Raw genomic sequence first — 13,144 nt, 5'->3', positions numbered from 1 at the left:
TAAGAAAAATTCAACTTTGGATAAAACAATATTGTCCTGCTCAGTTATTTTTCATTATGATTTAAAAAATGAAAAATAATTAAAAAGTAAATAAAAATATAATTAAAAAATTAATTACATAGATTTTCAGAGAAAAATTTTTTATTTATTAAAAAAAGTTACCTGGAGGAAGAAAATGTGTTTGAGAGGTATGTTTACAACAACTGGATGATTTTATCCCTCGTAAAATGGTTAGACTGATTTTCGTGAAATATATCTCGTAAAATTTTATGAAATACATCGTCATGAAATAAATAAAAGTTATTGAAAAGTAGATTTTATGTGCACGCGCGTGTAGGAGTGGAGGCATTTAAATCTCGACAATATTTTAAAATATTATCTTTATTTATTTTTTGTTGACTAACCAATTCATAAAAATAGCTGGAACATGCAACCTATGTTGATTGTACATGCTATGTCATTTTTACGATACTGCCCAGTTTTAACTACCTATTCAGCTCCCAACCGAGAAAGTAATTATAGCTTATGTGTCCGCGGGCGCGTGAGTTTATGTACCATAACAAATCATATATAATCAATAAGTTAAAATAATGAAATAAATTAAACTATATCTTCTTGAAAATGTTAAAAATAATTATAAAATTTTAAGATTAATTAATAAAACTGTAAAAAAAAATTAGGTAATATAAAAAGATTTTAAAATGAATTAAAATCGTATAACAGGAAATTGTTAGAAGATTGTACATATGTGAAAAAGAAAATTAAAAAATTACGCTCTAAAATAAAGTAATAAATATGTTTTTAACTTTTATTCAACAATTTTTTTTAAATTATGAATTATTAAAATTTTAACAAGGTAACTACTTCTGAATAAAAAAAGAATTTGGCTACTAACAAATTTGATAAAAAAATATCAAAACAGTAAAAGATTTTTTTAATATTAAATTTTTATCATTACAGCCATTTCAGGACTACATATTCTTCTATAACAAATCAAGTTTTCATGTCTTCTAAACAAGTTTTAATTTATATATTCTTTAATAACAAATAAATGCAATTCATATATTATTTCGACAGAATTTTTAACAGGCAGAAAGTAGAAAAGATCGATTGGAATGTAAATTTTAACCAGTTACTTATTCAATGTTTAACAACTCATTTCTTTTTAATCTATAATATCCTATTTACTAATTTATAGGTAACAAGCAATATAAAAATGTCATACTTTACAAAGCAACTGTATATATATGACAGGAAAACAAAATAATAATAACAATATCGGTATATTTTGTGTTCCTGTTGTTTTAACATCCAACCGAGAAGTTATAATTTATTATTTTATTTAAATAATAACTTATATATATATATAGTCAATCTTATTACATTCTGTAAAGAAATTTTAACCATAAATGAGTCAAAAACATGGAATTATCCGAAACAGCACAGGTTTAAAAAACCTATGCTATTAGAGATTTATTTTTTTCTGAATTCAAGTACTGTGTAAACTGCTGAAGCTAGTAATAGTAGAATTCCATCAGCTGTAATATCGGATATAAAAGTTAAAATATTTTATAACTGTTTTCAGTAACAAAAACCTTTTATAAAGTCGTTAATTTTTGTAAAAATTAAATATTAAATTTAATAACTACACCAAAATAAAATAAACAGATATTAACTTGTTAAAAATTAAACAAGAAAATCAGAATACAAATAAAAACAGAAAATCGTTTAATTAAGTAAGAAAAATATGTAGATAATTTGGCAGTAAGACAAATGAACAAGAAAAATTTCATTCTAAAGAGAAAGGAACTAAATGCATTGTGGAATAAAGAAAAGCGAGATATCATCTATTTTAAATGGATGAAGGAATTTCTCGTAAAATATTTAAGGAAGCGATAATGTTGTTAAAATTGATATATACTACGTTTGAAATGAATAGAAAATTATAAAAACCTACTTTAAGAGGTCCTAAAGATTTTTACTATAAGAATGAGGAGTACAGGAAGGCACACCGGACGGTTATCATGAATATACCTGATAGAACGGTCTAATATATGCTTATATTTTACTATATTATTAAGTAGATTTCATAAGAAAGCTACCTCCTATTGTAATGGGTACCATGATTCGACTACCAGAAAAATTTCGACATCTTCGGGTTTCACATTCCAGACCCCAAAACCACCATCAATTCAAACGTTTATACATATGTATATTTCTCTTTCTTGTGGATACGAACAAATAAAAAATTTGATGTTTTTGCCAATTTTTTTATATGCGTGATGAATGGCCAAAAGATTGGGGAGCTCATGTCAAAGTAAAAATATTTGCGTCCCACTCTTTAGACCAATTATCACGCTTATGAAAAAATTGGCAAAACATCAAATTTTTAATTTGAATCGATGACTTTCAGATAATCTTATATAATACCCCATCAAAGCTTGTTGTCAAATCCATTCTGAGATAGTCCTAAAATTATTTTTTACCTTTTACTGAGTTTAATTTATGAGTGGTGTTTTTAATTTTTTCTTACATATTTTTTTTTTTCTATTTTTGAGTGCACTTAATATAAGAGTGGTTTTTAAAAAGGATTTTTACATATTTTTTATTAATAATCAATACTAATTCCTTTTTGGTGATTTTTTTTATTACAGCCAACTACAAGCGTCAAAATATCCTCGCTCTTTTGGCTTCAGTTCATTTAACCACAAATAATAACGTTTTCAAATTTTTCAATACTAATGAATTATTTGTCAACTAAAAATTCGTTCAACGTTTTGAAATAGATAGAAATGGTTCAGATGAGAGAACAATGGTAACATATTTCAGAGATAATTGAGCAAGAATGGCAGATACTATTTTTAAATTTATTGAACTTACAAATAAATTTCACTTGCCTTACCTCTCCTTTTTTGATAGCTATTTTTTATGAGCTCTTGGAAAAATTTCTAATCAGTAGATTATAATTTTATAATTACGATTTGGAAATAAAGGGATTGTATTAGATCAATAAAACTGAAAAAAATGTTTTATATTAAAGAAAAAAAATCGTAAAAATGTTTTGTACAATATATTAAATTACAGTAGTAAAATTGAAGTTAAAAACTATAATTTTTTTAATTAAATTTTTTTTTAACCCTTATGTAATATTAACGTAAAACCAACCAGTGGTAATATAATTTTTTTTTTCATTTATTTATATTTATTTATTATTGTTTTTTTTTTTATCAGTTAGGGCTTTTAATACTTATTTAAAAATTATTTTTAAAAGTCAGGTCAAACATATACAAAAAAAATCATAATACAACACGAAAGAGAAATTCAAAATAGTTAATTTATGAGATATATTATTATTATATATTTATTACGTTATAAAAAAGGTGAGTGAATAAATTATTAACACTCTTTTGAAAGAGACACGGAAATTCCAGTATTCGGTTCTTGTTATTACGGACCATTTCTCTGTAAATAAGTGCTTTAAATAAAAGTTTCATTTACGTATAAACACGGTTTCCTATCTTTTCCGTAAATCGTTTTAATAAGGAATAAAAATCTTCAACACTGAAGCCAATCAATCAGTAAAAATGTATTGTCTTTGTTCTTAACTACTTGTAAGTACTATGAAGGATTTTTCTGAAACTTGATTTACTTCCACTGAGTATATTATCTACCTTTAATTTTAAAAGCAATTTGGATGGTAATGGAACTCAATTATCAAAAATCATTTAACAGAAGTCGAAATTTATACGAAAAATAAATTTTAAAATAAAATGTTGAAATAAAAGCTACTATAACATATGTCCAAACCAAAAATTTAATAAAGTATTTTTTTTTATCCTCCGGGACTACCGTTAGGTATTGTCAGAAGATGAAATGAAATGGAAATTTTGTAGCGTGTAAAAAAACCTGAACGGGATTCGAACCCGGGACCTCCGGATCAAAAGTAGAGACGCTACTACTCAGGTCACGGAGACCGGCAGGAGGAGGTATCTAGATGTATACAAAAAAGATTAAACGTATTCATAATATATGACCGATAAGAAAAAATGATGTAACAAAAATAAATTTATTATTAAAACTTAAGGCAGGTAATACTTTATTACGTATATAAAAAATAAATATTTTCAATATGCGAGATTAATTATAATTTTACGAATTAATTTTCCAACCAACTTTTAGAAACAGTCCTTATCATAACTTCTTACAAATAAGTGAAGATTAAAATTAACACATAATAATATTTATGTTTCTCGTAACTTAAATTAATACAAACGCAAGGAAACTTTGTTGTTAGCTAGAGAACTGATACGAAAATTTTACAAGTAGATAAAACTTCGTAAATGTATGCAAAACATGCATATATTATGCAAATACAAACTTTAAGGAAATCGTTTAATTACTTCGCATCAAATAGCTAGGTATTTGTGTAATATACAGTTTTAATATATGTGTTTAGATTATTTGTTTTATGTGAAGATGATCTTCAAAGTTTAAAAGTACTCTTATGAATATTTTAATAGACTTAATGAAACTGAACCTAAATTATGAAATATTTTCAAGCCGTTTTCAAGAATTAGGAAAAGTATGGAATTAAACCGTATTATTTATCTACAGTATAATCAACAATTTTATTATAGCGACCAATTTGCACTGAACGAAAATTAACGTTGTTTGATGTATTGCAAAATATAATCTGTGCTTAAAATATACCTTAACACCTATAAAACCTGCATTAACTTAAAACGCTTAATTCAACAACAGAATATTACAGTATATGCATCCTTTGAATAGATAATTAAGTTCTGAAAAATGTTTTTTGCAAAATTTTAAGCTCACTGTAGTTAAAAATATTGAATTATTAATTTAATAACTAACATAGTAATCATTAAAATTATCTAGGAACTCTTATGGTCTAGAAGGTTGTGGCTAGTGATACCCCAAATAGTCAAGTAAAAGGACTTCTGGTTTATTCAAATAAATAATACTTACAAACTCTACTAAATTTTTGTAAACATATTGCATTGGTTCGTAATAAAAAGGAAACATTTATTTGTAACTTTATATTTTTATTTGTTAATCAAATTAAAATTTTATTATGGCTGGGACACATACAAAGCATATAAAGTATGAGATATAAAAGTCATAGTGCTTTCACTGATAGTAATAATTATATTCATTTTACAACCAGTTCTGTGACAAATATATTTAAAAGTTATCACCTGCATTTCCATGGCTTTGTCGTGATAATATTCATTAAACTTGATTGGAGAAGGCAGTGTAATTGGAAATATCACATCTTATTTCCTAGAGCAGGCCTATATTTCTTGAGCAAGTGTTACACCATTTTCATGCGTTACGTGTGACTCATATTATATAGTCTACAATCGTTACGGCTATTGCAATTAAAAAAACAAAAAAAAACAATGTTTGCTGAATTAATAGTATTTATTTGTAAATAACTAATCTAAACGAATTTTCTTTGGAAGGAATATAATTTTCTTTAGCCGTCCTAGTTATTGCTGGTATGAAGCTCATTGATATACTTGTGACTGAGAGCAAATTACGTTAACTTTACTTAACTCTGGACGCATAAAAGAAATAGTCGACCAAGGTTTTCGCTTATGGAAGGGCAGGTGGACTGAATCGTCCGATGGCCGTTACGCATGGTATTTTTCCTGATGTAAGAAGTATGCAGGAAATTAGGTGGATTTCTCTCAATCGGCATATAACACAGTTTCTTTCTGGACATGGTGCTTTTCAAGGTAGGTTGTCCAGATTTGGTTTGATTAATTTAGGCTTGTGTAAGGAGTGTAGGACCGTTGATAATGTGCGTCATGTCTTATACATCTGCCCCAGATACGAAGCTGAACTTACCAAAGTAACTAATAGAGCTTGCGAGGATTAATTATAATTTTGATATGCAATTAATTGGAAAACGGAAAGGTAATGGAACATACTTGCTGGCGTCTTTAGATTCTTAGCCCTGCGGATGATGCTGAATTGTTTGATGCTGTTATAGATCTATAGATGATACAACAGCAACACGGGTGGCTAGGGACCCTCTTGCCTAGGTACTTACTTCGTTAAAATAGGCGATGTGGCATCAAGCCCCGATTTGGTGAGATATTCATTGTTAGTATGTGAACGGATGTGTGGAGAAATCTGTGTTGGAGTTGCAAGTAGGAGGGCATAGATACACATTGACCTTGCTCCCGAAATCGAACCAGAGCAGAGAGAAATAGGGTATGTTTTCATTACAGGCTTATAAAGTTTGTGAATTTGTTTGTTAATTTTTAAGTAAATCAAAAGGAATTTCAGTAAATTGAATTGTATGGCAAAATTGTCGTTGCTGCGATCAAAACTTGATTTGTTGGTAATATTTAAGGAGGAATAATATTTGAGGTGAGGATAATATTTTTGGTGTTTAAAAACTTAATCAAGTAATGATCTGAGCGAATAATCTAAATGAAGTTAAATATAGGTAGATCTTTTGTGCGAAACCTTCTGTGTCTGAGAAAGGCGCAGGAATCGCGCTTCGGCTAGTTATTCGGATAGTTACGGCAGATCGTTGTGGTTGGAAGAGACATACAAAGGCGATAGTAGGTTGTGAAAATGCACTGATAGTAATGTCTGCTGAGGCATTTGAATCGGTTGTATCTGATGAGGTTATCAATGTTGTGTTATCAAGTTTACAGGGCCTAAAAGACGATCTCCGTAAAGCCAATCGGAGCTAGGAACGGAGAGGGTGATGTGGCGACCGGAATCGTCACAAGGCGAGTGTCTTCCTCTAGGAGGGTCAGGGTAGAAGGAAATATAAAGTGTTATGCACGATCTTATTTTACTTTGATGTTGATCGTTCTCAATTATTAACTATATTAAAGAAAATTTTGGTTTAAATATATGTAAAGCATGGATGTATTATAGATGGCTGGAGGAACAGACTACCTTTTCGTAGTTCTAAAACGTCCCTTCAATTTCTTAGAACACTTCCATCATACCATTCTTTATAAATAAGGAGATGACTTAAAAGACAGGTTCAAAACTGTGAAATACACTGCCCAAGAAAAGGTTTACAACCGCTGCTTATATAGCAGCTCCTACTAAGAAACAAAACAATATGCAGAACTCAACAAATAAAATTATACAACTATTAATGTTTTTTAATTTGCGAAAATCATTAGTGATGTTTGTTATAATACCTGTTAAAATTAGATTGCATAAACTAACTTTAATAAAATAATCACCAAGAAATAGTTAATCAATTTACACTAGTTAATATTCAGTATTTTTGTGTCTATATATACTATTAGATTATTTTGTTAAGACTGAAATTATTTATTTTATTCTCGTCTGTTACAGTGTTGCTAACATATATAAATTTACTGAATATTACATATGATTAATTTATTACATATAATAATAAAAAAACTAATAAGTCAACAATTTTGTACAACTTCACTTTCCCTGCAGTACAGAAAATAATTGATGAAAGATTTACTGTCGATCAAAATATTTTATACCCAGATTTATGTATTTCATAACATTTTGCGTTCTGATATTTTTAAAAATACTAGAATTATTGTTACAAAGGCCTGAAACTATTCGGAAAAAACATTTTTATGAATTTTTTTTTGAGTTTATCAATTTTTATCCCCCCCCCCCTACTATTCTACTATTCTATGGATAAGGGCCTAAAACCTATGCAAGTAAGGTTTTTGATGTCACCAACCATTGGCCCAGGGAATGGAAAAAATGGATTTTTGAAGACAACAAAAATGATACCTCCCTTAAGAGGCACAGTATCGAATCAGTTTAAAGTGGTCGTTAGTCCTCTAAACATTACCTAAAACGTTTGTCTGAAACAATTTTTGGTACGACCAACCCTTATAGCAAGGGATGACCAAAATATTGCTGGAATTGTAAGAAGAAAGGGCTTGTAGTAAGCTAAATATATGAAACTTTTTTCACATCCAACTATTGTCCTATTGAGTAAATTTGAAGTTTTTCTTACCTTGAAAATCTTTTTTATCCCCTACTTAGCATCGGTGAAATCTACCTCCATCTTCTGGCGTGCCGAAAGGGTTTTTTTTTTTTAATTAGTCGTTTGATCAACACTTACGATTACTTCATTTGAATTTGGAAATATAAATTACTAAGTGAATAAGCAAGTACTTTGAATGTGTATGTTTAATACTGAAAACATTTTTTCAGTATGTGGCATGTAGTATATTGTACAATAAAGTTATATCTACGAAAGTATAACGAGAAAATCGATAGAAATATGTCCTTCTAAGACTTTTAATAAACAAAAGATAAACTAAATTTTCGTTTTTCTTAGATTCAAATACGGAGTTTTCTCAAGATTAGAATTCAGACGAGACAATTAAACTATCATTTTTACATAAAGTTCTCATCAGATCTTAATATTGAAAATTTTAGTTTTTTTTATTACAATAACACTAAAATAAAATAAAATAATTCGTAAAATTGATGGGTCACAAATGATATGATATTTTTCCAAATGACGAAATGCTCGATTAAGTTAAAACATTTAATTCGAAATTCGTTTTACATAAGTTTTATAAACTTAATTTGTGGTATAATTTTGATGCATTTAAATCAGGCTATTTTATTATTTTTATAGCATTTACATTGCACTACATTACTTGTTACTCCAACCGACCGCCATAGGTGAAATAGATGTTATAGTTTTATTCCTTTTTAAATTCTACGCGCAATATGTCTGCGCATTCTACATTTAAAAGTAAATTAAATGAAAAAAAAAAATCTATTTAAATGTAAAAATCAAATCCATGTGAAATAGATGTTATAGTTTTATTCCTTTTTAAATTCTACGCGCAATATGTCTGCGCATTCTACATTTAAAAGTAAATTAAATGAAAAAAAAAATCTATTTAAATGTAAAAATCAAATCCATGAACTTAAGAATTAAAATTTTATTTTTAAATATAATTTTTTGTTCAAAATATATTGGCAAAAGGAAATATATTATCCTCAGATGTTCAGCTAGAAGAAATTTATAAAAATAAAGAAACAAATTATAAAATTTTATAAACATTTTATAAAATAAAAAGAAACTTTAAAAATAAATAAAGCTCATGAAAAGTTATAATTTTAACTTATTCATAAAGATTTAACTTAGGAATCAAGGGAAAAAAAAAACTAATTATATTTCTATATCAAAATATAGACTTTATTAACTTACGAGCTGGCCCGTCTAGCCCCAAAACCTCTTATTTCTTTTTCCTGTTTAGCCTCCGGTAATTACCTTTCAGATAATACTTCAGAGGATGATATGTATGAGTGTAAATGAAGTGTAGTCTTGTACAGTCTCAGTTCGACCATTCCTGGGATGTGTGGTTAATTGAAACCCAACCACCAAAGAACACCGGTATCTACGTTTTAGTATTCAAATTCGTATAAAGGTCCCTATTATGCTCTAATTAGCACCGGTGAAATCTTTCTCCAAACGACTTAGTAAGAAAAAGTTCAAAATCCAAATTTTTAGATTTTGAACTTTTTCTTAAATGCAGTAATAACCCTTCATTGAGAGCTTTTCAACGATATATCATACGTTTTATTAATTTTCATTGGTTCCAGATATAGGCAAATAAAATTTTAATTAATGAAATGTTTGGATCTTACAAGCGGAAGATTTAATTATTTAAATTTATTTAATTAATTTAATTTTTTAGTTTATATATATTGATTTATTAATAAATGTTAACCTCTGATTATAAAAAAATAAGATAAATTATAATTCAATAACAACAATAAAAAAATAAAAAAAAATAAAAAATGAAAATATATCAGAATAAAATTTTATGTACCTTTCATTTAAAAAAACATGTGTTTATGTAGTTTATAGTCGTACATGGAATTCATGTGGTGTTCACTTCCGACTTTTCCTTTTTTTTAACAGATAATCTTGAATATAAATTGTAGCGTTAGGCACAAATCTCGCTATTTATCAGAAAACTTTGAAAGAATGTTTTTGTCTAAATTCTTGAGAATTTGAAAACTTTCTAATAGATGTAAATAAGCGAATAAGCATGTAAATACGCGGATGGAAAATGCAGTAAGTTCATCTGGTTCAATCAACAGGTTTTAATACGGTGGAAAATCTCTTAACAAACTTTATTATTATAATTTCCTCTTAACGGTTTAGTACGTATTATATTATCCAATTTAAAAATGTTTAAATTAATGAATTAAATAAAATATTGTAGTTGTGGGAAACGGAGTAGTTAATAAATGATAAAAATAAATGCTATTATTTTCCACGTGGTACAATTCTTCGTAATTATATTCTCTTTTATCGTCAAAAAATAAAAATAAAAAATATTTGATATTGCACTTTTTTTAAAAGTACTTTAAAAGATGTAAGTCGATTAAAAACAGCTTTAGATATAAAATGTTTAAATAATGAAAATTTAAGCATTAAAAAGAATTCTGAAAATAAAAATACGAAAGTCAATTGCTACTGAAAATATTTTTTTATGATACACAAAGAAATCTTTTTTTTTATCTCAAATTATATTTATAATCGGTTTCGTAGATTAGAGACCATAAGTTAATTTTATGACAATAGTCAATTTATTTATTTATTTTTAAATGGCAGAAAAGCTCCTGGAATAGACGGAATACCTGTAGAATTACTGCGCAGTGCAGGTGAGGAAGCGATTGATAGATTATACAAACTGGTGTGTAATATTTATGAAAATGGGGAATTTCCATCAGACTTCAAAAAAAGTGTTATAGTTATGATACCAAAGAAAGCAGGGGCAGATAAATGTGAAGAATACAGAACAATTAGTTTAACTAGTCATGCATCAAAAATCTTAACTAGAATTTTATACAGAAGAATTGAGAGGAGAGTGGAAGAAGTGTTAGGTTTGGTTTCAGGAAAAGTATAGGGACAAGGGAAGCAATTTTAGGCCTCAGATTAATAGTAGAAGGAAGATTAAAGAAAAACAAACCAACATACTTGGCGTTTATAGACCTAGAAAAGGCTTTCGATGACGTAGACTGGAATAAAATGTTCAGCATTTTAAAAAAATTAGGGTTCAAATACAGAGATAGAAGAACAATTGCTAACATGTACAGGAACCAAACAGCAACAACAACAATTGAAGAACATAAGAAAGAAGCCCTAATAAGAAAGGGAGTCCGACAAGGATGTTCCCTATCGCCGTTACTTTTTAATCTTTACATGGAACTAGCAGTTAATGAGGTTAAAGAACAATTTAGATTCGGAGTAACAGTACAAGGTGAAAAGATAAAGATGCTACGATTTGCTGATGATATAGTAATTCTAGCCGAGAGTAAAAAGGATTTAGAAGAAACAATGAACGGTATAGATGAAGTCCTACGCAAAAACTATCGCATGAAAATAAACAAGAACAAAACAAAAGTAATGAAATGTAGTAGAAATAACAAAGATGGACCACTGAATGTGAAAATAGGAGGAGAAAAGATTATGGAGGTAGAAGAATTTTGTTATTTGGGAAGTAAAATTACTAAAGATGGACGAAGCAGGAGCGATATAAAATGCCGAATAGCACAAGCTAAACGAGCCTTCAGTAAGAAATATAATTTGTTTACATCAAAAATGAATTTAAATGTCAGGAAAAGATTTTTGAAAGTGTATGTTTGGAGTGTCGCTTTATATGAAAGTGAAACTTGGACAATCGGAGTATCTGAGAAAAAAAGATTAGAAGCTTTTGAAATGTGGAGCTATAGGAGAATGTTAAAAATCAGATGGGTGGATAAAGTGACAAATGAAGAGGTATTGCGGCAAATAGGTGAAGAAAGTAGCATTTGGAAAAATATAGCTAAAAGAAGAGACAGACTTATAGGCCACATACTAAGGCATCCTGGAATAGTCGCTTTAATATTGGAAGGACAGGTAGAAGGGAAAAATTGTGTAGGCAGGCCACGTTTGGAGTATGTAAAACAAATTGTTGGGGATGTAGGATGTAGAGGGTATACTGAAATGAAACGACTAGCACTAGACAGGGAATCTTGGAGAGCTGCATCAAACCAGTCAAATGACTGAAGACAAAAAAAAAGTCAATTTATAAAGGATTTTCCCTTGAAACACCTTAATTACATTCTAGACATCAACAGTAAATCAGAGGTAGCGTAAGCATTGATAAAATCCAACAAGTAATGAACTACATTTCATAATAATGTCCAGTATTATGAATAAAACTACAATATAAAAAGAATAATAGAAGAGAAAACAAAACAAACATTTTTGAGGGAGTCTCAAACGATGAAATTATAATTTACACGAAAATAAATGTAACCGTATAAATATTTAATAATACTTCGTTAACCGAAGTATTATGTTGAGTTATAAGAAAATAATTCCAAGGTCTACTTTGGCAGTCAGATATTGTTATTTTTTTTTAAATAGTTGAACAATCTTTTTTAAAAAAAATTCATTTCATAAATAAATTATACAGATCACCTCAATATAGTAGAAACAAATGATCATAAACATACCATAAACACTTTGATGACGCAAAACTCAAGTGGAGAGGCCTTGTCTTGAGTGTCCCTATTAGGTTCCAAGATCTAAATACATGAATCCGTTTTAATCGCCTTACATTTTCCCCATTGTCTAAGAGGTTAACAGTTAGATAGTTTCACGTTGTTTTAAAATCTTATTATAAGTTATTCAAACGTGAAACCGTTGGTAAAATATAATTTTTATAAATGTAATATTAAAAATCTGATGTGGACATCACATGTCCACTATTCTATAACACATATATATTTTTGCTGCACTTCATTTGAACCTTTTTCATTTGAAAGTGAGATACTATCCTCCAGTTCTTTAATGAAGTGGACAGTTACACAATTGCATTGTGGTAGACACCACATTGCATCGCATTCTTTTGTGGTGCCCGTATCAGCATTTTATATTACTTTATATATTAATTCTGTTTCACTCGCTGAAGTAGTCATGTGGTGTAATTGAGAACGTGTCGGATCGGTAACCATGTATCGGTTCGAATCTGACGATTTCATATACATATTTTTTTAACTTTTTTTTAATTTAAATATATTGATTTATTACTAATTATTAACGTCTGTAAAAATTTGTTTAATTAAA

The sequence above is a fragment of the Lycorma delicatula genome, chromosome 3, assembly GCF_047948215.1.
Source record: "Lycorma delicatula isolate Av1 chromosome 3, ASM4794821v1, whole genome shotgun sequence".
Classification (NCBI taxonomy): domain Eukaryota; kingdom Metazoa; phylum Arthropoda; class Insecta; order Hemiptera; family Fulgoridae; genus Lycorma; species Lycorma delicatula.
The sequence above is the reverse complement of the archived record's forward strand: the minus strand, read 5'-3'. Positions refer to the sequence as shown.